This window comes from Orcinus orca, chromosome 2, assembly GCF_937001465.1.
Source record: "Orcinus orca chromosome 2, mOrcOrc1.1, whole genome shotgun sequence".
Lineage (NCBI taxonomy): Eukaryota > Metazoa > Chordata > Mammalia > Artiodactyla > Delphinidae > Orcinus > Orcinus orca.
In genome coordinates this window covers 140871386-140898336 of record NC_064560.1, presented here as the reverse complement: position 1 = coordinate 140898336, position 26951 = coordinate 140871386, and positions in this window count along the sequence as shown.

Here is a 26951-nt window from a genome sequence, read left to right as displayed (position 1 = left end):
TTTAACATGATTTGTAGATTTTTTTATGTTTAATTACATAAGTAACACAGGAATAAATTCAGTAAATTTATTCAAATATTACTTAAATACATAGAGTAAAAATTGTAATATTCCTTTCAATTCCCCCAGTATAGCTCCTTTTCCCAAAGGTAACCACCACCATCCATTTGTTGTTAAATTTTCTGGAACTTTTCTATTTATAAATATATTTCAGTGAAAATATAATTTGTATATACATACATTTATACATATACACAAATGTGAAATAATATATTGTATATATAAATATGTAACTTTTTTTACATAAAATATATATTGAAGATCTATCCAGATAAATCCATATAAATCTATCTTATTCTTTTTAACTATTGCCTAGTATTCCATTGTCCATTATATACCATATTCAACTAGTGCCGTATTGGTAGATATTTAAATTCATTCCAAACTTTTAATTCAAATGTGAGTGAAACACTAAACAGTTATTTTAAAGCACTTGGTAGAATGTGTGCATGTCTGTGTGTGTACTCCTTCTCCTTAAAATGAACCATTATATGGGGCAGGAGTGATATCAAAGCTCTACTTATCCAAGTAGCAGCTATCATATTGCTGAGCTATTTATCTCCTATAGGAAGGCGAAAAAAAGATTCATTTTGAAATTTGATTATAGGTTGAATCAGTTAGGATGATTTGAGCTGTAAGTCACAGAGTTCCAACAACAAGAAAAACAAAGTAGCTAAAATGCTTGAGTTTATTGCCTCACAACAAGAAATTCAGAGGTAGATTTTTCAGCAACAGGGCAATATCAACAGGGACCCAAGTTACCTGCCTTCCTCAGCACTTTCAGAATGACTTTGTCTTTCATTCTGCCATGAGAGCAACATGGCTGCAGCAGTTCTAATGCAACAACATTCAAATCCAAAAAAAAAAAGAGAGAAAAAAAACCCCATGCCACTGCTTTATATCCCTTTCTAGAGACATTTCCCCAAATCTCCCCAATGAACTTTCATTTGTATCTAATCAACGAGGATTGTGTCACATGTCCACGCTGACACCCATCACTGGCAAGAGGAAAAGAATTAGTACAACTGACTTAGACTAGAAAACCTGCACTATCCTCACCGCTTGAAACTGGAGAAGAGCACATGAAACATGGCCACCCAATACACTGGGTTTCTTTAACAAGGAAATAGTTGAGGTAGAGCAGATGACTGCTCTGTAAGCAAACAGTGGTCTATAACACCAACAAACCACAAACTTCCCTAAGGAAATTTCATAATGCGCACAAGTGAAGGTCTTAGTGGAGCATAAGTCATTAGCAAGCCAAGTGATTCATTTCTCCTGACCTGAACATCACAGTTGCAAAGCTAAAGTGACAGTCCTACAGCCAAACCAGGTATGATTCAGAGGAAAATGGGAGCTCAGAGACCCATCCCCAGACAAGGGAAGAGCTAGAATTTCCTGCTTGTCTCTAGCCCACCCTTTCTCATCCCCTTTTTACTTTTCCTACCCCATAAACACACACTTCTGACATAGAATCCTGGGAGGTGAAAACAGATGTTTCTTTGAAATAGCAGCTCCTCATAAGGAAAATATCCACCTAAGTATACATGTTGTATATGTATTCTCAAATGTACACACATGTATGTTCATGTATACGTGTGTGTGTTTTTATAATACAAATAAATCATTTAGAAAATGAAGAGAAACAAAAAAGGAAGAATTTTAAGTCATCCAAAGCCCTCCAGCCAGAAATAACCACTGTTGATATAGGATTATACTATTTTGTAGTTAAAAACTCCTTTTCACATCACTGTTTGTTTATGCCATCAAAGAAAATTAACTCAAAACACAGATTTTTACATTGCCACATACTCAATTTTCAATATATTTTCTAAACTTCACTACTAAAAATGTTTAAATGTCTTCTTTATCAAAATTTCTGCATAGGTTTCATCACAAATGCAATGGAGGAAACCAAGCAAAATAAAATGAAACACAAATGGTTCCTCTGTAAATAGCAGTCCTGGCACTACTCTGACCCTGTGCTAGAAAGTCATTATGAAATTCATGATAAGTTTGGATCAGAGCCTTCCCCAAAGCAGCTGGATCTCTAACCCAGATGTTCTGTTGGCGCTCTTTCATCCTGGGCCACTCTAGTATTGACTGGCACCTTCTCTCTACCCCACTTGTAGGCCAATCCACTACCAACCCAGCAACGCAACATTAAACAGGAATGATACCCAGGAGCACTCTTTGAAAATGGAAATGAGAGTCTTCTTTAATTTAGAAAATCCAGGACTGCGTAGGAACATTTTCTGCAATAATTTCTCTCCCAGATTAAATCACTGACTAAACCAGTACTCACAGCCACATTATCCAGACCATTAGCTTTGATCGCCTCCTGTGGTTAAAAGCAAGCATTTGTTTTTTCACTCTCAGGGTAGAAAAGGTAAAGAGGTAAGTTTAGATTCAGACAAGTAATGCTCAGTTCACACCGAAATCTGGGAGAATACAATTCCTTATGGTCCAAATGTGTGGCCCTGAGCAGCACATAAATGCTAATTGGGTTGTGGAGAGACAACAGACAATGCTGCTGAAGGGGGCCTTGGCCCAGTTACATAGATGCAGTGCCACTGTACGTCTGCTGACATCTGTTCATGGACCATGTTCTTGCCAGAGCTATAGTATGAAGGTATTTATAATAAAGATATGTAAACATGGTACTCTGAAGCCAAATTTTTTTATCTCCACTGAAACATAACCTCATAGGTCATTTTAGAAATCTAAAAATAAAAAGAGATGGGGATGGAGTTCGAAGAACCTGCTTTAGTAAAGTGGCAAACAGATAAGTACTTTTCAAAATCCTCTATGCCATAATTTATTGCCACAGTATGAAGACTTATAAGTGGTGAAAGCCTAGTGTTGTTGACCATAAAAGTAGGTTTTAAAATATAGAGTTTGAATAATAATTACACACATTTGTTTATATATATATGGAGGCTGCCCTTAGTGTCAGGTTTGATGTGTGAGGTTGCAGGGTTGTCTGTAATTCATGCCTCACAGCAAGGCAGGTCTTTTTATGTCAGAAACCAAACGCGAGATTACCTGTTCCTTTAGACATCAACGTGGCACTTGGCACCTGAATTTAAATTGTGTATTATTCATCAGGTTCAAAAACCTGATTATTTTTAGATAGGAATTTAAAGTAAAATGGCACCTGGATATATTGAGAGTGGCCTGCAGCTGGAATCTAACTATCACAGATGGCATTTGCTTGAGGAAAATATAATTTTCAAAAGGCAGGGGTCAGCAGCCACAGGTCGCTAAGAACTGCTGTAGGAAGTCACTGATTCCTGGAAGCTGTGACTGGGGTCTTGACACCCTGGAAGTTTTCCAAGACTACTTGGCTAAAGCAGATAAAGCGCAATGTATGCCCTTGCTCACATGTATTTCCTTGTTGATAATGGAAGACAGGAACAAGGGAGAACAGTACCTTGTATTTGATTTTGCAGGGAACAGAGCAACACTTTATTCATTCAGTAAGTTATCCAACAGATGTGCACTGAGCATTTACTATGTACCCAGCATTGTATTAGATGCTATATATATAACAGTAAGGGAAAACAAATATTCCCATGTCTTCATGAAGCATAAGGCTTAATGGATAATATTAACATTAGTCAAATAATCATACAAATAAATATAAAATTTCTATCAGTGCAGACAGGAGGGAAATTTGACATAGCCAAGAAGGTAAGACAGGGTATCCCTGGAGAGGAGGCGATTTTCAAGTCTGAAAAATGAGTAGAATTCTTAAGTGAAGGGAGAGGGAGATCATTCATACACTTGGAATAATATGTGCAAAGGCCCTGAGGCAGAAGGAGCACATACATTTGGGGGACTGGCAGATCAGTGTGGCTGACACAGAGCGATCAAGGACAGGCTGGGTTTTTTTGTTTGTTTGTTTGTTTGGGGTTTTTTGCGATACGCGGGGCCTCTCACTGTTGTGGCCTCTCCCGTTGCAGAGCACAGGCTCCGGACACACAGGCCCAGCGGCCATGGCCACGGGCCCAGCCGCTCCGCGGCATGTGGGATCTTCCCGGACCAGAGCACGAACCCATGTCCCCTGCATTGGCAGGCGGACTCTCAACCACTGTGCCACCAGGGAAGCCCCGAGGACAGGCTGTTTTAAGATGAGCCTGAAGAGGTAGGAAGAGGCCCACCATAAGGAAGCCTTGTAAACCCTACCAAGGGCTCATATTCTCAGCCATACAGACAAAATTTGTGCAAACGTAGTTTAAAAAGAGGTAAGAGGTACATATAAAAAAAATTAAAGTCAACATATATTCATTTGCTAGTGCTACCTGCAAGGAACAATGCTAGCTTCTGAAAAAGATGCCAAAGGAGTACAACTGTCTGTGTCCATAATACATAAGCAGCCCAACTAATAGACAGTGGACTGTGCCCCATGTTGTGAGAGAACATCTTTAAATAATATAAAGATTTACGAGAGGAAGAGATCATAGAAGATGACAAGAGAAAATGGAATCTGCAAAAAACTTCATAGAAAAAGTTTGATGAACAGTCAATAGAATTTCCACCATAAGATACAGAGGGCCTGGTGTTGGTACTATCAACAGAGGTATCAATGTGAGCAAAAAACCAAACACCAAAAGTAGACCATGTTCTTCATCTTTAGGAAAAATGGTAGAAACTCCAGTTAGGTTGTGATACAGGTTATGCATGGAGATGGTGCAACACAGCAATGTCTTACACTTATATAATGCTCTACACCTTTATTAAACTCTTAATCTCAATAAATCTTCAAAATAGTACTATGAGAGAATATATAGGAAGCTTCAGCAATTGTTCCCATTTTACTGAAATCTAGAAAGGATAAATCATTTGTCCAAGAACACACAATGAGCAAGTGATTGACCCAGGATTAAAACACAGGCCTCGAGTTTCCACTCCTTCACTGATTCACAAATTTCATTCATTCAGAATCCATCTTTATGATTTTGCCACATCTGCACATCACTTTTCTGTTATACACTTAACTGTTTCTCTTTCAATAACTTATTCTTTTTCCTTAAAAAAATTTTTAAAGGGAAATTTTATATCACTCCCTTAAATGAAAAACCAATATCATCTGTCACAACTTAAAGATAACCATAAAGACTTTTAATACAAAACATTTCTTTAGATATTATTGTCTTTAAAAGAGCCTGAGACACAAACGTTCCTTTGTTAAAAAGAGAGATTAGCCAGTATTATAAAGGCGTTAAGAAAAACATGCTGGTAAGGACATGGAGAAATGGAAACACTCAAATACCCTTGGTGGATGGGAGTATAAATGGGAACAACCACTATGAGAGTAATTTGGCAGTATTTACAGTATGTGTGCATGTGTGTGTCTGTATATACACACACACATATATAATGTATATAAATACATAAAATATATTTATATATGTATATATATAAATATATGTATGTGTATACATATATATATACATGCATTATTTTGAACACAGAAATTCTACTTCTAGATGCATACCCTAGAGCAGGGGTCCCCAACCCCTGGGCCATGGACTGGTACAAGTCCGTGGCCTGTTAGGAACCAGGCCACACAGCAGGAGGTGAGTATGGGAGAGCAAGTGAAGCCTCATCTGTATTTACAGCCACTCACCATCGCTCACATTACTGCCTGGGCTCCGCCTCCTGTCATATCTGCAGCATTAGATTCTCATAGGAGTGCAAACCCTACTGTGAACTGTGCATGCGAGGGATCTAGGTTGTGCGCTCTGTATGAGAATCTAATGACTGATGATCTGAGGTGGAGCTGAGGCAGTGATGCCTGCACGGGGGAGCAGCTGCAAATTAAGATTATCATTAGCAGAGAGGTTTGACTGCACAGAGATCATAATAAATCAATTGCTTGCAGACTCATTTCAAAACCCTATCAGTGAGTGGCAAGTGACAATTAAGCTGCCTCTTATGGACTAGACTGGACATAAGCAACACACTTCGGGTGTCACTGTCTCCCATCACCCCCAGATGGGATCATCTAGTTGAAGGAAAACAAGCTCAGGGCTCCCACTGATTCTGCATTATGGTGAGTTGTATAATTATTTCATTATATATTACAATGTAAAAATAATAGAAATAAAGTGCACAATAAATGTAATGTGCTTGAATCATCCCGAAACCGTCCCCTGCCCTGCCCCCGGTCTGTGGAAAAATTGTCTTCCACGAAACCAGTCCCTGGTGCCAGAAAGTTGGGGGCCACTGCCCTAGAGCAGGGGTTCGTGAGTTTTTTTCTATAAAGGGCCAGACAGTAAATATTTTTAGTTTTGCAGACCATCGAGTCTCTGAAGCAACCACTCATCTCTGCTGTGGTAGTGCGAAAATAGCCATAGACAATAAGTAAACAAATAAGCATTACTGAACTCCAACAAAACCTTTTTATAGACACTAAAATTTGAATTTCATACAATTACATGTCCTGAAATATCATTCTTCTTTTGATTTTTCTCAACCTTTAAAAAATGTAAAATCCTTTCTTAGCTCACAAGCTATACAAAACAAGTGGCAGGCTGGATTTGGACTCCTGGACTGGTTTTTTTGCTGATTCTGCCCTAGAGAAATTCACTTGCATGTGGATAAGGAGAAATGTACAACTAGAGTATGTCTCTTGCAAGCGTGTTTTGAATAGCAGCCTTAGTTTAGGTTCCCAAGAATAGATCTGGAAACAAGGATTTGCATTCACATAGTTTATCTGGGAGGTGATCCCAGGAAAAACAAGTGAGGAAGTGGAGATGTGACACAGGGACAGGCAGGAAAACAAAGGGCGCATGATCAACAAATTGCAACCGTGTGCAATTGAGGCAAATACTGGTGGGAGACACACCTTAGAGTTCTCTCATAAGCGGTATGAAAAGAGCTGGGGTATTTATCCACTAAATTCCTGTCTATCATTGAATGAAGACTGCTTCAGGCTCTCTGGCATTTCAACTTGCTCTGCAAGCAGGCTGAGTGTGCTCTTAGTGTATCAGAACAAAAACCCTCCAGCAGAGTGTCACTGGAAGCAGCCTTCAGCCTGAAGAAGTGAATGCCAAGGTTGTAAGGGCAAAAACTACAGCATATGCTGAATAGCAAAATTTATAAACATGAACCTGAAAATGAATCAATTGCTGTTTGCTCATACAAAGGAGTATTACATATCAGTTCAAATGAATAGTGTAGATCTACATTAGTCAAGATGGATACATTTAAATACATGATATTGAGGAAAAGTGGAATTTTTATCATGGCAATTACAATATGCAACATTTATGTGAAGCTTAGAAGAATGCAAAACTGTAGCAAATTCAGAAATAGCAGGTGCATTTACAGAACAAAGGAAGGAAAATTACACAGAGGACCACAACTTTATCTCTAGTCTCTTGTTTTTTTTTTAAAAAAAAAAGAGAAAATGTTATGTAATGAAAAATCTGTGTGTGGTTGCATGTGTATTCATGTTAATATTTTCATATATTTCTTTGTGTATTTGAAATTTCATAATAACATAGATTTAAAGAAATGAGTCAATCGATAAATCTGGGTTGGTCTTGTCAGAGGAGCAAACCTCTAGAAAAAGGGAATGAATTAGTAGTGCAAAAAAGTAAAATAAAACCTTGAGAGTGGTGTGGAAGTTTTCAATACTTATTGTTTTTAGAAATGTCATTGACTTTGGTAGAGAAGAATTGTGTGCATATGTAAATAACTTTTATAGTAAAATAGCTGGGAAGATTACGAAAAAGATTAAGAAAAAAAAGCTAGCAAAGTACTATTACTAAAAGTCAGTGACATTTTGAAATGTTCAAACTCTTGGTGTTAGCTGTTGAATATTTATGGAAATGGCTGCCTTGTCTTTTGTCCAAACAAAACAGAATTTCCTTTTTCTCCTGTTATCATCTCTATCATGATAGAATCTCATTTTTTGATAAAATTTCACCCATATTTTAATGATTTGGAAGTATCAACAACTGAAACTTTGAAAAATATTGAGTGTTTGTGCTTTGTACATAATTATTTATGGCAAAGAATTAAAAATATGTCTAACAAATATCAAGTGCTTACAGGATGCTAGCAATGTACTAAGTGCCTTAAATATATAATCTCACATAATCCTTATTCAACCTTGTTATGCATATTACCCTTCCTGCCTGGAAACAGCTCAGTGTGACTTGCCAAAGAATATAAAGTTAGGACTTGTGGTGACTAGGCATTTGAAATGAGTCCTGTTAGTTCATTTTGAGCCTTTACCCTTAGTCACTTGTAGTATACTGCCCCCCAAAAGAAAAACGTTTATAAGTCAAATTCTATCATACAAAGTGAGGAAACATCAAATTTTACTTTAACATTTTTCCCCCAAAAAATTGGCGATTACTAGATTTTGGAAATCTTTTGGGTCACCAGCGGTCCATTATAATGTTTTATTGTAATAAGATTTAAGTATTTGCCATAATTCACTTTCACAGAACCAACTGCACACTTGGAAAGTTCACAAGTTAAATTATACTATGCAGAAGGGCTAAGACAATTTAGTATACTCCTGGTGGTCGTGCATTTAAAAGAGGTTCATTTTTTTATAATTCTCCCTCTGACTATACAGATTGGGAGACATAGGATTCCTCCAGTAAGGATGGCACTGCCTCTGGCATTCACAGAACGCTTCAGCACCTAGCCAGTGTCTGACCATGTCCTATTCCTTGCCAAGCTCAAAAAGTGCTAACAGTATTGGTGAGAATCCTGACTGTCACTATTATGTTAGTAACAGGTGAATGGGTGTTGGGCTGACTCAACACAATTCCACAGGTTTCGGAGAGGCTTGTCCTGAGCTTTGACTGCTGTCCTTACCTCTCACCTGAGATATGACCCTACAAGCTGTCTGGTCAAGCATCTACTGAGAACAAATTGTGCGCTGCTTAATAAGCTGTTTTGTGATATTAACAACCCTAAAATCTTTGTGGCTTACAATAATGTTTATTCCTAAGGAGTTCAGGTCAGCTGCAGGTGTATTGATTACATAGGTAACCAGGTTTGGGCTTACCTAGGCTAAGCTGGTTCCATTGGGCCAGCTTCATATGTCTACTCTTCTTGGGATCTAGTCTAAAGAAGCAGCCACTGCCTCGGGCCTGGTGTCCTCGTGATGGAGAGCAGATGGTCAAGGGTGGACAGAGACAAATCACACAAGATCATTTAAAGCTTCTGCCCAGACATGGTTTACCTCCTATCCACACATATTCCAGTGACCAAAGCATGTCACGTGACCATGGCCAAAGTTAATGGGACAGGGGTAAATGGTCCACCTATAGGAAAGATACTGAGAAAACTGTGGCAAAGGGCAAGCATGTAAAATCCTTCCTAGTGGGAGAAAGGTAATCATTGGGAACAATAGTTCAACTTTCTTCAGAAGGAGAAAATATCAAAGAAGAAGGAAGAGAAAAAACATATATATATATATTTATATACACACACATATACTCATATAAATTTATAAGTATTGTAGTAGTCCATTTTTCAGCTGGTTAAAAAAAATCAATTTTCTAAAATTATAGCCATCAAAAGTATAATAATATTTGGGGAGAAATCTCAATGTCCCTCCCTCTTATGTTTTCACATGGAGGGACTTCCAGCCTCTCTCAAACACCTCATTTACTCCTCCCAGGAGAAGGAATGATAGGTGCATTTAAAAGTGTCTGGGAATCACACTCAGGTACTCTGGGCTCTCTCTTTTGAAGCACCCTCCTAGTGGGAGAGTATATTCTAGTCTATCCTCTTCCATGATGCAAGACACCTGTCCCTGTACAGCTGTGCCAGTGACTAGATGGGTTGATTTTATTTAGAGGGGAATTATTAGTAATCCCACTGTAGCCCTAGTCATGACTTCAATCCAGCTGTTATGAGTAATTTGAGGTCCATCTGTCAGCCTTCTATGTCCATTTCTCACTTGTTCCATTCTTAGGCAGGGTAGAAGAGTGTTCTTTATTGACTTCCCCTCAAAACTCTAGTAATTAGCTAATATTTGTTAAATACCTACAGCTTAAATATATGACCTCATTTAATGATCACAATAAGACTGAAAATTAAGTCCATTTTATAGCTGAAGAAACTAAGCCTCAGATGAGCTATGGGATCCTCTCGAGGTCACACAGCTAATAAATTGATAGACCTGAGTTTCAATATCAGGTTTATTGGAAGCCAAAACATAGAAGCTCTGTCCTAGCCTAGACTGCCTCTGTGTGTGGTGACGGTGGGGGAGAAGAGCAGGGAAGGCACAAAAAGGCAGAGTGTCTGAGGTGTTAGGCGTTTTTCTTTTCTTGGCTTTCTTATCTCTCTGCAAATCGTATTGTTAATAATTCAGACACGTTTTACTGTAGAGCTTTTTCATCTTTATATAAATTTTGGTAATTTATTAGTACAGCTCTGATCTTGTTAGAAGACAATGGTAAGATAGGGTTTAATTCAAAGAAATTTTCATTAGTGTAATTTTACTAATATATCCCTATTCTGATATAAGGATATACTAGTGCAGAGAGGAATAATGACCTCTTTGCAGACTTTGGTTCAAAGAGAGCCTCCTGGGTCTTGTAAAGTTTTCTACAGTGCTTAAACCCTTAAGCTACTGGCTGTTTTCAAATCGTGATAATTGGATCTGTGACTTCTGTCTATATATTGTAGAGGTCTGGATTTAGCCAGAGTTAAGGTAAGCAAATTTTTATCAGTGACTGATGGTGGGATTTTTGTTCTTTACTTGATATCTTGATATTTACCTGATCCTTTAAAAAGATATTTATGTATCTTTTTAGGCTTCCTGGTTTTAATTGAAGATAATATGATATCATGTCTCTTTCTTTCAGCCCTGAGATTAATAAAATATACTCCTGGAAACTTCCCATTGACATAATTGCTATTCTCTCAAAATCTTGATGTAGGGAAACCCCACAAACTTCAATTCCTTCTGCCCTTTTCTCCGTGTTACTTGTCAAACCGTTATTGGAAATGAGCTTCTGACCTTTTTTTCTCCCACACTATTTCTAATAAAGATGCTGCCACACAGCCGTATCCTAGTAACTAGGTTTCACAGTGAGAAAAGCGATTAAGAAAGAGTCCAAGATAAGGCTGATTTCGACCATCAGCAAAGGTAATTTGCTAGTCTTGTCCTCTTTTTCAATTTCCTTAATTTAGATGAATAACTGATCTAAGTTTAATGTCCTTTCTGATAAAAATACTGTCCTATAGGCCCACATTAGCATATTTACTTTTGATTACGTTGCAGAACTCTATTTGCTCTTTTTTCTGAATACCTTAATAATTCATACAAGGCTCCAGAGGAACAAAATCACTGCGTGTGGCTGAAAACTCCAAACTCCTCTGTTGGGGTTAAATGGTAGGCTTCAAAGAATTTTTTAAATAAATAATCAAGATAGATACTCCATCTTGCCTCTGAACTGCTGCATAAGCATTTCCTTACTCATCTGAATTTGCAGGGACAAAAAAATCAGTAGTTACACAGGCAGGTACTAGAAACCAAGATGTTCCCATTTCTTACATGGGAGTCCTCAACTTTCAATGTCATAGCTTGCTTCTCTAGTCCTAAATTAAGAGCATGAAATTGGATGAGGGAACAAAATGTACTCTTCTCAGGCAGATTTGAGGACCAGAGAGGGAGGAATGTACAGGTACCCAGGAGAAGGACCCTCTGCCCTTGGAGCTGTCTGCTGGGCAGAATAGGAAGGGCTTGGGGGTAAAGGCCTGAGTGGGTTTGTGACTGTGTCACGACAAGACATTTTTGCTGTCTAAGTCACAGAGGAAGACAGGTACCTTGACCCAACCCTTACTTCCTCCCAGCCTGAGCTTGGCATGCCTCTGTCACCTAGAGTCACGAAAGCCATATTCAGGCAGAGTCCAGAGCATTAGGCTGTGAACACAGAGGTGGGTTTCCCAACACCACTGCTCTCCCATATTTGTTGCCCTTTCCAAATTCTAGCAGCTTTAATGATGGGGACTCACTGGGCTGACAGTTCTGTGAGATTCAGATCAGACATACAGTTGGATCCACTCAGCATGAGAGTCACACTTCTCCTACTGTAATCTGCCTAAAATTAATCTCTCAGAAATGTTGTAAGTCCTTTCTAGAGATATACTTTTCAGTTCTTTGGTGGTGGTTGTTTTTCTTCTTCTTCTTTCAGTGGACTCAGCCCACCCCACACTAACTTGGGACTAGGGACCTCATGCTGGCCAGTATTTCAGCTACAGTGGGGTTCCTTTCCTAAATGCTTTAGGCATCTGTGGCTTTTCTTTCTTCCTTTACTGCAAAAGGGCTCCATGTGTCTTGGTTTATCACAGTATGTTTGCAGCCACACAGATTAAACAATGCCAATTGAGATCCACATGGCAAAATATGAAAACTCAAGTGAAATGTATATCTCTATAATGCAGTGTTTCCTGAACTTTGGACTTGCACAAAGTGTCATCCTGATTTTTGTCATATCTTCCACTTGTAGTGTGAGTTATTTGAGATTTTTCACTAAGTTGACTCACAGTTTTACTTCTGAAAATTAATTTCAAAGGAGGCTACCATAACACTCACCATAAATAAAAAGTAAATATGAAATAAATACATAATCACTAGAATACAAAATTTTTCATTCCCCTGAAAATCATCTTGCAAAGCAACAGGTTTTGGAAAATTCTGGTATGCAAACTTACAATTTACTAATTTCTCTAGTATACATTAATTCATTTAATTTTCACAAAAATCTTATGAAATTGGCTAAGTAGGTACAACCATCCCCATTTTGAAGATGAGAAATGGGCACTGGCTTCAAAAAAGAGAGTTTTCATGCTAAAAGAGACCTTGCTACTGTTTTTATTTGAAGCCCAAGTTTTCTAATTTCTCACAGTTGATGTGTGGCTTTCCCAGGATCATCTGTGGTCTGAGTCTAAGATTCCAGACTGTAGATTTAAAAAAAAAAATGACTCTCTGAATTTGTTCCATGCATACCATAAAAAAACACCAAAAACCTTCTTGTGAATATCCACGTTTTGAATGCACCAAAACTCTGCCAAAATGATATAGTTGAAACAACTGATAATTGACTGAACACTGAAAAGTTCTTCATAACACCAAAATTTTATTTGGTAAGGCAGGTGGCATTTTTCATTCCATTTTTCAGATTAAAACAAATCAAGAAGTATTTAAATAATTTGCCCAAAATCAAATACTTTTTTCTCAAATTAGAAACAAAAACAGTTAAAAATTTTAAAAGACCCAAATGGAGTTTAAATGGTGTTTTATAAATTACATTGGAAAATAGGACCTCTGTGTGAAATTCCTCATACTAAAAATCTAAACTATTTAATTGGTATTAAATGCCTTAATGATTTCTTCACTAAGTTAATGAAGAGGTAAATGCTAATCATCTAAAGCAAATAGTGGGACTTCCGGGAAGATGGCGGAAGAGTAAGACGCGGAGATCGCCTTCCTCCCCACAGATACACCAGAAGTACATCTACGCGTGGAACAACTCCTACGGAGCACCTACTGAACGCTGGCAGAAGACCTCAGACCTCCCAAAAGGCAAGGAATCCCCCACGTACCTGGTTAGGGCAAAAGAAGAAAATAAACAGAGACAAAAGGATAGGGACGGGTCCTGCACCAGCGGGAGGGAGCTGTGAAGGAGGAAAAGTGTCCACACACTAGGAAGCCCCTTCGCGGGCGGAGACTGCAAGTGGCGAAGTGGGGGAGCTTCGGAGCCGCAGAGGAGAGCAGAGCAACAGGGGTGCGGAGGGCAAAGTGGAGAGATTCCAGCGCAGAGGATCGGGGCCGACCGGCACTCACCAGCTGAGAGGCTTGTCTGCTCGCCCGCCGGGGCGGGCGGGGCTGGGAGCTGAGGCTCCGGCTTCTGTCGGAGCGCCGGGAGAGGACTGGGGTTGGCAGCATGAACACAGCCTGCAGGGCGTTAGTGCACCGCGGCTAGCCGGGAGGGAGTCCGGGGACAAGTCTGGACCTGCCGAAGAGGCAAGAGACTTTTTCTTCCCTCTTTGTTTCCTGGTGCGCGAGGAGAGGGGATTAAGACGCTGCTTAGGGGAGCTCCAGAGACGGGCGCGAGCCGCGGCTAGGAGTGCGGACACCAGAGACAGACTTGAGACGCTAGGGCCGCTGCTGCCGCCACCAAGAAGCCTGTGTGCGAACACAGGTCACTATCCACACCCCCCTTCCGGCGAGCCTGTGCAGCCTGCCACTGCCAGGGTCCCGGGATCCAGGGACAACTCCCCCGGGAGAACGCACGGCGCGCCTCAGGCTGGTGCAACGTCACGCTGGCCTCTGCCGCCGCAGGCCCGCCCCGCACTCCGTGCCCCTCCCTCCCCCCCGGCCTGAGTGAGCCAGAGCCTCCAAATCAGTGGCTTCTTTAACCCCGTCCTGTCTGAGCAAAGAACAGACTCCCTCCAGCGACCTACATGCACAGGCGGGGCCAAATCCAAAGCTAAGCCCCTGGGAGCTGTGAGAACAAAGAAGAGAAAGGGAAATCTCTCCCAGCAGCCTCAGAAGCAGCGGATTAAAGCTCCACAATCAACTTGATGTACCCCGCATCTGTGGAATACATGAATAGACAACAAATCATCCCAAATTGAGGAGCCGTGTGGATGAAAGGCTCTTGGTGCTGCAGCCAGGAGTTAGTGCTGTGCCTCTGAGGTGGGAGACCCAACTTCAGGACACTGGTCCACAAGAGGCCTCCCAGCTGCATATAATATCAAACGGCGAAAATCTCCCAGAGATCTCCATCTCAACGCCAGCACCCAGCTTCACTCAACGACCAGCAAGCTACAGTGCTGGACATCCTATGCCAAACAACTAGCAAGACACGAACACAACCCCACCCATTAGCAGAGAGGCTGCCCAAAATCATAATAAGTCTACAGACACCCCAAAACACACCACCAGACGTGGACCTGCCCACCAGAAAGACAAGATCCAGCTTCATCCACCAGAACACAGGCACTAGTACCCTCCACCAGGAAGCCTACACAACCCACTGAACCAACCTTAGCCACTGGGGACAGACACAAAAAACAACAGGAACTACGAACCTTCAGCCTGCAAAAAGGAGACCCCAAACACAGTAAGATAAGCAAAATGAAAAGACAGAAAAACACACAGCAGATGAAGGAGCAAGATAAAAACCCACCAGACCTAACAAATGAAGAGGAAATAGGCAGTCTACCTGAAAAAGAATTCAGAATAATGATAGTAAAGATGATCCAAAATCTTGGAAATAGAATAGACAAAATGCAAGAAACAGTTAACAAGGACCTACAAGAACTAAAGATGAAACAAACAATGATGAACAACACAATAAATGAAATGAAAAATACTCTAGATGGGATCAATAGCAGAATAAGTGAGGCAGAAGAACATATAAGTGACCTGGAAGATAAAATAGTGGAAATAACTAATGCAGAGCAGAATAAAGAGAAAAAAATGAAAAGAACTGAGGACAGTTTCAGAGACCTCTGGGACAACATTAAACGCACCAACATTCGAATTATAGGGGTTCCAAAAGAAGAAGAGAAAAAGAAAGGGAGTGAGAAGATATTTGAAGAGATTATAGTTGAAAACTTCCCTAATATGGGAAAGGAAATAGTTAATCAAGTCCAGGAAGCACAGAGAGTCCCATACAGGATAAATACAAGGAGAAATACGCCAAGACACATATTAATCAAACTGTCAAAAATTAAATACAAAGAAAGCATATTAAAAGCAGCAAGGGAAAAACAACAAATAACACACAAGGGAATCCCCATAAGATTAACAGCTGATCTTTCAGCAGAAACTCTGCAAGCCAGAAGGCAGTGGCAGGACATATTGAAAGTGTTGAAGGAGAAAAACCTGCAGCCAAGATTACTCTACCCAGCAAGGATCTCATTCAGTTTTGATGGAGAAATTAAAACCTTTACAGACAAGCAAAAGCTGAGAGAGTTCAGCACCACCAAACCAGCTCTACAACAACTGCTAAAGGAACTTCTCTAGGCAAGAAACACAAGAGAAGGAAAAGACCTACAATAACGAACCCAAAACAATTTAGAAAATGGGAATCGGAACACACATATCGATAACTACCTTAAATGTAAATGGACTAAATGCTACCACCAAAAGACACAGATTCGCTGAATGGATACAAAAATAAGATGCATATATTTGCTATCTACAAGAGACCCACTTCAGACCTAGAGACACATACAGACTGAAAGTAAGGGGATGGAAAAAGGTATTCCATGCAAATGGAAACCAAAAGAAAGCAGGAGTAGCAATTCTTATAGCAGACAAAATAGACTTTAAAATAAAGACTATTAGAAGAGACAAAGAAGGACACTACATAATGATCAAGGGATCGATACAAGAAGAAGATATAACAATTGTAAATATTTATGCACCCAACATAGGAGCACCTCAATACATAAGGCAAATACTAACAGCCATAAAAGGGGAAATCGACAGTAATACATTCATAGTAGGGGACTTTAACACCCCACTTTCACCAATGGACAGATCATCCAAAATGAAAATAAATAAGGAAACACAAGCTTTAAATGATACATTAAACAAGATGGACTTCATTGATATTTATAGGACATTCCATCCAAAAACAACAGAATACACATTTTTCTCAAGTGCTCATGGAACATTCTCCAGGATAGATCATATCTTGGGTCACAAATCAAACCTTGGTAAATTTAAGAAAATTGAAATCATATCAAGTATCTTTTCCGACCACAACGCTATGAGACTACATATCAATTACAGGAAAAGATCTGTAAAAAATACAAACACGTGGAGGCTAAACAATACACTACTTAATAACCAAGTGATCACTGAAGAAATCAAAGAGGAAATCAAAAAATACCTAGAAACAAATGACAATGGAGACACGATGACTCAAAATCTATGGGATGCAGCAAAAGCAGTTCTAAGAGGGAAGTTTATAGCAATACAATCCTACCTTAAGAAACAGGAAACATCTTGAATAAACAACCTAACCTTGCACCTAAAGCAATTAGAGAAAGAAGAACAAAAAAACCTCGAAGTTAGCAGAAGGAAAGAAATCATAAAAATCAGATCAGAAATAAATGAAAAGGAAATGAAGGAAACGATAGCAAAGATCAATAAAACTAAAAGCTGGTTCTTTGAAAGGATAAACAAAATTGATAAACCATTAGCCAGACTCATCAAGAAAAAAAGGGAGAAGACTCAAATCAATAGAATTAGAAACGAAAAAGGAGAAGTAACAACGGACACTGCAGAAATACAAAAGATCATGAGAGATTACTACAAGCAACTCTATGCCAATAAAATGGACAATCTGGAAGAAATGGACAAATTCTTAGAAAGGCACAACCTGCCAAGACTGAATCAGGAAGAAATAGAAAATATGAACAGACCAATCACAAGCACTGAAATTGAAACTGTGATTAAAAATCTTCCAACAAGCAAAAGCCCAGGACCAGATGGCTTCACAGGCGAATTCTATCAAACATTTAGAGAAGAGCTATCACCTATCCTTCTCAAACTCTTCCAAAATATAGCAGAGGGAGGAAAACTCCCCAACTCATTCTATGAGGCTACCATCACCCTGATACCAAAACCAGACAAGGATGTCACAAAGAAAGAAAACTACAGGCCAATATCACTGATGAACATAGATGCAAAAATCCTCAACAAAATACTAGCAAACAGAATCCAACAGCACATTAAACGGATCATACACCATGATAAACTGGGGTTCATTCCAGGAATGCAAGGATTCTTCAATATATGGAAGTCAATCAACGTGATACACCATATTAACAAATTGAAGGAGAAAAACCATATGATCATCTCAATAGATGCAGAGAAAGCTTTTGACAAAATTCAACACCCATTTATGATAAAAACCCTGCAGAAAGTAGGCATAGAGGGAACTTTCCTCAACATAATAAAGGCCATATATGACAAACCCACAGCCAACATCGTCCTCAATGGTAAAAAACTGAAAGCATTTCCACTAAGATCAGGAACAAGACAAGGTTGCCCACTCTCACCACTCTTATTCAACATAGTTTTGGAAGTTTTAGCCACAGCAATCAGAGAAGAAAAGGAAATAAAAGGAATCCAAATCGGAAAAGAAGTAAAGCTGTCACTCTTTGCAGATGACATGATCCTATACATAGAGAATCCTAAAGATGCTACCAGAAAACTACTAGAGCTAATCAATGAATTTGGTAAAGTAGCAGGATACAAAATTAATGCACAGAAATCTCTGGCATTCCTATACACTAAGGATGAAAAATCTGAAAGTGAAATCAAGAAAACACTCCCATTTACCATTGCAACAAAAAGAATAAAATATCTAGGAATAAACCTACCTAAGGAGACAAAAGACCTGTATGCAGAAAATTATAAGACACTGATGAAAGAAATTAAAGATGATACAAATAGATGGAGAGATATACCATGTTCTTGGATTGGAAGAATCAACATTGTGAAATTGACTCTACCACCCAAAGCAATCTACAGATTCAATGCAATCCCTATCAAACTACCACTGGCATTTTTCACAGAACTAGAACAAAAAATTTCACAATTTGTATGGAAACACAAAAGACCCCGAATAGCCAAAGCAATCTTGAGAACGAAAAACGGTGCTGGAGGAATCAGGCTTCCTGACTTCAGACTATACTACAAAGCTACAGTAATCAAGACAGTATGGTACTGGCACAAATACAGAAAGATAGATCAATGGAACAGGATAGAAAGCCCAGAGATAAACCCACGCACATATGGTCACCTTATCTTTGATAAAGGAGGCAGGAATGTACAGTGGAGAAAGGACAGCCTCTTCAATAAGTGGTGCTGGGAAAACTGGACAGGTACATGTCAAAGTATGAGATTAGATCACTCCCTAACACCATACACAAAAATAAGCTCAAAATGGATTAAAGACCCAAATGTAAGGCCAGAAACTACCAAACTCTTAGAGGAAAACATAGGCAGGGCACTCTATGACATAATTCACAGCAAGGTCCTTTTTGACCCACCTCCTAGAGAAATGGAAATAAAAATAAACAAATGGGACGTAATGAAACTTCAAAGCTTTTGCACAGCAAAGGAAACCATAAACAAGACCAAAAGACAACCCTCAGAATGGGAGAAAATATTTGCAAATGAAGCAACTGACAAAGGATTAATCTCCAAAATTTATAAGCAGCTCATGCAGCTTAATAACAAAAAAACAAACAACCCAATCCAAAAATGGGCAGAAGACCTAAATAGACATTTCTCCAAAGAAGATATACAGACTGCCAACAGACACATGAAAGAATGCTCAACATCACTAATCATTAGAGAAATGCAAATCAAAACTACAATGAGATATCACCTCACACCAGTCAGAATGGCCATCATCAAAAAATCTAGAAACAATAAATGCTGGAGAGGGTGTGGAGAAAAGGGAACCCTCTTACACTGTTGGTGGGAATGTAAATTGATACAGCCACTATGGAGAACAGTATGGAGGTTCCTTGAAAAACTACAAATAGAACTAGCATATGACCCAGCAATCCCACTACTGGGCATATACCTTGGAAAACCATAATTCAAAAAGAGTCATGTACCGAAATGTTCATTGCAGCTCTATTTACAATAGCCCGGAGATGGAAACAACCTAAGTGTCCATCATCAGATGAATGGATAAAGAAGATGTGGCACATATATACAATGGAATATTACTCAGCCATAAAAAGAAACGAAATTGAGCTATTTGTAATGAGGTGGATAGACCTAGAGTCTGTCATACAGAGTGAAGTAAGTCAGAAAGAGAGAGACAAATACTGTATGCTAACACATATATATGGAATTTAAGAAAAAAAAAATGTCATGAAAATCCTAGGGGTGAAACAGGAATAAAGACACAGACTTACTAGAGAATGGACTTGAGGCTATGGGGAGGAGGAAGGGTAAACTGTGACAAAGCGAGAGAGAGGCATGGACACATATACACTACCAAACGTAAGGTAGATAGCTAGTGGGAAGCAGCGGCATAGCACAGGGAGATCAGCTCGGTGCATTGTGACCGCCTGGAGGGGTGGGATAGGGAGGGTGGGAGGGAGGGAGACGCAAGCGGGAAGAGATATGGGAACATATGTATATATATAACTGATTCATTTTGTTGTGAAGCTGAAACTAACATACCATTGTAAAGCAATTATACTCCAATAAAGATGTTAAAATGAAAAAAAAAAAAAAACATAAAGCAAATAGTGAACCTAAAATTTCAGATAGATATTTAAACATGAGACAACAGCTACCCTACTTACTAGTCAAAAAAAACAGAAGATATTACATAGATGTTCAAACAAAAATATCCATAAGAAAAAGAAGACTGTCATTATTATTGTGCCATTGAACAGTACACTAATCCATTCTACAAATAAATGTGCTCTTAACAAACGCCCATTACTTCTAAAATTTAATTTAGTTTATTTATAAATATAAATGTCATAAAGGGAATTTAAAATTTTTAATGATAGACAAGAGTATAAAATAAATATTTCTCCCTCCCTCCCTCCCTCTCCCCAGTCCCACTTTCTATTTCTGCACCCCAGAGATAATCACTGTTAACTTCCTTGTATACCTTCCAGGAAAATTTGAAGTATATTTATATTCTTTGTTTTTAGGCAAATACCATCTGAAATATTTATAGCTACACTATTTTGATTCATTTTTTTCTTGATATCAGATATCTTTTCATACCATCTATACAAATCTTTTGTATTCTTTTAATGGTAGCTGAGTGTTCCATTGAATGTGTGCAACCATGTAATCAGTGGTTGGCAAATTTTTTTCTGCAAAGGGTCATATTGTAAATATTTCAGTCTTTGTGAGCTATTTCAGTCTTTGTGAGCTATGCGGTCTCTTTCACAGCTACTCAACTCTGCCAAAGGCAATACCTGATTGATGAGTGTAGTTGTACTCCAACTACACTTTACTGAAACAGGCTGCAGGCAGGCTTTGGCCTGCAGGTCATAGTTTGCTGACCCCTGATTTGTACAATCAGCCACGGAGTGGTGGATATGGTTATTTCCTGCTTGTTGCTGTTATGAACACTGCTGATATGAAGCTCTATAATGCATATATGCTTGCTTGGTCAAGGTAGAATGAATCCACTACAGAATATTTAAAATACTGCTTTGAAAATGAGAAGACTATCTTGTATATTCTGCACTTCTTTCCATCAAGTCCATATGGTCTCTCTATGGACAAATGGATGTTTTTCTTGTCTGGGCCCTTTTATTTTTTGATCTGGCCTACCCTAATGATGGTTAAGTGAAAAATCCAGAGACTCAAATCTATTATTGTAACTATTGCCTCTTTCCCCTGGTTTGTGTTCTGTGGAGATTAGTGACAGAATATTATCCCTTTGGGAGAGAACTGTGTAACTTAAAGGTTACACATAAAGGGAAACACCTGTCTTTTGAATGAAATACCTGTCTTTTTCTTTACTTTTTATTTTCTGTCTCTTTAACTGTTTTTTCTTCCTCTCTTTTTTTTTTTTTTCCTGAGACTCTTTGTGGCTACTTGAGCTTTAATCAGAATAGTTCCAGACAATAGAAAGTTTCTGGAATCAGCTTTTAGCATTTAATTAAAGACCTCAAAGACATTTCTATCGGCTACTTCAAAGGATAGACAAGTTAACACTTTCAACTACAGGGTATGTGGGAAAACATCAGAACATCAGGTCATATGTTATCACAGAGGATAGTGGGCACATTTTTTTCCACTTCCTTGAGTTAAACATTTATACGATGCCTGGCAAGACACTTTCAGGTAGAGTTAAACAGGAGCCTCTGTTCTTGCTCCTCTACAAATGGTCTCATGATCAGCCCCTGCAGACGTATGACTTTTAACTCATTTTTGCTTCCTTTATCCCTGAAGGGCTCATAGGGGATGTCATTACTAGCTAGAGCACTTTTCTTTCCCCTTTTCACTACAGCTTGACAAAATGAAGTCCTTGTGTCCTTTATTTACCATCATCCCATCAGACTTTTAGGCTGAGGTTTTTGAACAAATATCTTTGTGCTTAAAATTTATTGAGTTTATAATTAAATGCCTCAAAAATAGAAGGGAACACTCACCATCTGAAGAAGGTCCCAAATGACCCATAAAGATTTAGTACTGATATGACAGTTAATATTAACCTGGGTCTGAAATTTAGCTTGAAAAATTAAATCCAGTCAGGTTCATTTGATTCAGGCAATGTCATGGTGTGCATGGTTGTGCCTTTTGTAATGAACTAACTTATCCTAACCAGTGTTATCCGACACATCTCACCTATGAAAGAAGGTTAAAACCCCTTTTAGTGTTCATCCACTCTGAGTCCCTCCCACCTATCTGGAGAACGTCTGCCTTTTCTCGCTAGTGTCTCACTCCCGTTTCATAGTAAGTTTATGAAGCCCAGGGGTGTTTATTCAAACAAAGAAGGTCAGTCCTGGTTACGAGTGATTCAGAGAAAAACGTCAGAAAGTCTCATCAGTCCCCTTAATTGTATTTGCTACCGTTGCTACCAAAAATCACGGAGTCCGGCAGTACTTTAGTGATCCAGGCATGAGCTACACAGAAACTAGGTTTTCTGGGGGCAGTTTCTCAAAAGAGACCAGAAAAAGGCAATGTTTCTTTTCCCGGTGCTTTAACTACCTCTGGTCTCCCCACACAAAGCATTACAGGAAACTGGAGAAAGTTTCCCTAGGGGACGGACCTTTTATGTTAAAATCTTGCGACTGTCACCCAAAAGAAATCAAGCAGATATGGGGGTGGGGGAGTAAAATGTGTCTGCCAAGTTAACATAACCAAAAAAACAAAAAGAGGGTGGGCCAGTGTGTATCGCCTGGAGCAGACACCCTGATGAGCTTGCAGTCAGACTTTGCTAGCAGTACCTGCAGCTAAAAACACATATGAGCTTCTTCAGAAAACCACAGAAGGGCTTTTTGGATAAGTCCCTATGTTGACCCAAGAAATCAGTTTTGGATTTGGACTGGAAACATCTAGTTTGACAATGAATACACACACACAGAGAAATCACTGTTTATTATATATAACTTTGCTCCACACAAATTGTCACAAAGCAGCTGACCCTGATGTCAGCTGAAACTGGCTGCAGGTGATGAAGCCATCCTTTCCAGCTGCTGTCCACACAGCCTGCCCACTGCCATAGGGGAGAGCCCATAATCAAGGTGTTGACAACAGCATATCACCCTCAGGGATATCGAGGGACGCAGGCATTGCCAGGCTTCAGGAAAGATAAAAATATTTGACTAAGGTAACCTGGGGTAAAAGGATGCTATTTTTGCCTCACTCTGTGGCACACACACACACACACACACACACACACACACACACGCACACCAGATCTCTTTATGATGCCAGGAATGCTGTGATTTGGACTGGCTCTCTAGAACCCCTTGAAGGCCTACATTATCAGTTCAGAATCCAGAACATGGCTTTCCTTCCAGTCAGTTTCATCTCAGGGCTAGTCCAGGCAGGGCCACTCCAGTATACCAGATAGAGTTTAATAACTTTCAAACTTACAGGAAAATTATCAAAACCTAGAGTACCATGTCCCTGGAAGGCTCTTTGATCCCTTGACAAAGTTACCCATCTCTTCCCCAGCAACTTTTAAAATGGGGATAGGAAATAAAAAGTCCAGAACTGTCAGAGGTAGGATCCTTACCTTACAGCTACATTATCAAAAGGACCCACTCAAGTGGTCTCCCCCCGACAAAAAAGGTCTTCTCCAGAGTGCCCTGAATGTCTTGCTCTCTAGGAACTTTTATGACAAGATCTCTTACTAAATACATATATATATTTAAAGTTCCACATCTCCGGATATCCCATTACACAATGAAGTAGTGTAGATATTTAGTTATCTATTTGAGCACATACCTTATAATACACGAATTAAGCTAGCAGAGCAGAAACTAAAGTTTCTACCACTGAGTTGGTTCATCATTCATATTGAGTCAACAGTACACAGCTAACAACTCTAAGATATTTGTTTTGGAAAGACTGAGAGAGTAAATATACGCTTTCTGCTTTCTATGGAAAATTTAAATAATGGATTTCTCAATTTTCTTCTGACCAGTAATCTCAGTCATTAGGTATATTCCCCTCCTGCTAATCCTCATCAAGATCCTGAGTCCCCTGAGTAGCATCTCCAACAAGAGTCCCGCCAGTGAGAGCCTGGATCATTGTAAGCATCCATGTTCAAAAGCTTCTCTTACCTTGAGCCCAAATATGCCCCTTATCGATATCTACATTGGTCCTTGTCTTCACTTTTGGGTTCACCCAAAGTAAGTCTCATCTCACTCTCAGTCCACAGCCATTTGAGTATTGGCCGGCAGCTCCCAGGTTCTTCAAAAGTTTTCCTCCTCCAGGTTGAAAATCTCTGATTGTTTCAACAAATCATCTTATCATATGGTTTTGAGTGACTCTACCACTATTTTTTACGCTTTACCAGTGTTAAAAGATAAACTGAGGTGTATTAAAATTTTTAAGAGTGTATTTGAGCAAAGATTAATTCAAATAAGGCAGCACCAAACTGGAAGTGGTTAGAAGCACAGGAGCCAGGGGAAATACTTATACAGAGAAACGGCAGAAGCAAAGAAAAGAAATTACTTGATTGGCTGTAGCTTAAAGCCTAGTTGGCTATTTGTGATTGGTTGTCCTTAGTGTTTTGATTTTGTAACTTTGAGACATTTACACGCCGAGATTTTGATTTGCTTACATAAGTCACCCTGCCATTAGAGCCTTAGTTGCAAGAACTATGCTTCTAGGGTATTCCATATGTTGATGATAATAATAATGTTAAAAAGAACAACTATAGGTACCAAATGTATACACGGACTGCTTTGAGTGATTTACATTCCCTAACTCTCTTACCACCTCAGTAATCCTGACACAGTTTGAGTTCTCCGGAAGCAGATGTTGGGACAAAGTTTGAGAGGAGGAGGCAGCAGGGGAGTAAGATGTTTATTAGGGATCAAAACCCGTAAAAGGGAAATCTGCAAAAGGATGCACAACTGCACAGAGAGAAAGATTGAATCGTTATGCAGGCCTGACGAAGCCTCAGCCTATCCAGCAGGGGACTTTGAAGCAACTATTGCCCAGCAAAGTTAGCAAAGTTATCTCTTATGGGGCCAAATGGCTGAACTTTATACAACCTATACACACACTGCTCAGACACTGGACGCAGACTGCCCAGGGAAGGGTGTGACCTCAGGTGAGGTGACTCTGCAGCTGAGGCAGATCCTAAAAGCAGTCCCTGCACCTGGGCCACAAGTGCTTCCCAAAGGGGTTCTGGACAGCACATCTCCATATCTGTTCCACATCTGCTGCAAACCTATAAGGCTGACACTTCTACTCTTTCCATTTTACACATAAGGAAACTGAAGTGAGGCGGGTTAAGAAACTTACCAAGATAATGCAGCTGGTAACTGAAAAATATTGATGACAACATTCACTCTATAGTTAAAATTATAATTAAATTAAGTGTACTCGCACTGAACAGCTAGTTCACTCATCTACACCGTGCCAGGCAAAATGCGCGATATTGGAGAAACTCAAAAACAGTGAAGGGTCTGCAATTGTGCCCTATTTGCAAGCTAACAAATTAGCCTACCCCATTTCATGGTTGTTGGCAGAAGATACAAGACCCTGGGCTCCGAGAAAAAGACCTGACTACTCACAGCACAGCAGGCAGGATGAGCTTCACGTTCACACCAATCTTCCTCCCTTCCTCCACCCAGGTTGATTGCAGGTGATGTGGAAGGAGTCTCAAGTGGAGGCTGCACACACGGCTGGTTTGTGTCACAGCTGAGGAACCTGGAGTTTAGGAAATCCCATCTTTCAAAAGGGGTTGCTAGAAAATCTACTCAACCTTTCCCCCAAGGGAGATATTTTTATTATCCTGCTTAGAAAAACATCTTCTGCCCCTTAAGGGATGTGAGACACAACACGTTCTCAGGCTGTTTGCTATACAAACATCCTTGAAAAGACAGTCCATGACAAAAGTTGATATGAGACACAGGGAAATGCCATTGAAAACTGTCTCCCAAAAGATAAAGTGGCATCATTTTGGCCCTCCATGCATCTAGCGAGAAAAACAAAACCAAAATATAATTGTAAAACACTATGAGAATTTCTATAATAGGGGTAAGACTAGGAAGCAACAGGAATGTACAGAAGACACCAGTGACTGGTTAATTCCGGGAAAGCGTTTACACACTAGGCGATTTTGAGTTGGGTGCTGTTAACCAGTCTGTGAGTTCACTGAGTGTGGCAATCATGCTTTCTCATGATCGCTGTTTAATAAGTCTTCTAGAATTTAATGATATTTGCAGAAAATAGGAAGGAAGGAAGGGTAGGATACCTCATGACCATAAAACTTACCAGCATGTGAAGGACATAAACTTTGTGTAATAAAAATTTGAGTCCTAAAGATTTTAAACTTTGGCAGAATGATGGTGATGAAAACATTTGCAAAATAGCTTTAAAAATTCTAATAACCTTTTTTCCCTCATTTCTTTGATATCAAATGACAATGCCCAGTAACTGGAACATCTATACATCATCCTTGACATTCAGAGTAATATATTTGAATAGTTACTGCATTTCAGAATATGTTTTTAGATGAATAATTACAAATATGCAACATGAAACATGCATTTTACCCAGTCTGCTGCATTATCTAGCAGATCAACTTGTTTGCACCTTTAGCACTGAATGTGTTACATTCGCTCCACACAATCACATTTTATAAACTCCGAGTTAAATCTGTTGCTTTATCTTATTTTATCCTGTCTTCTATTCT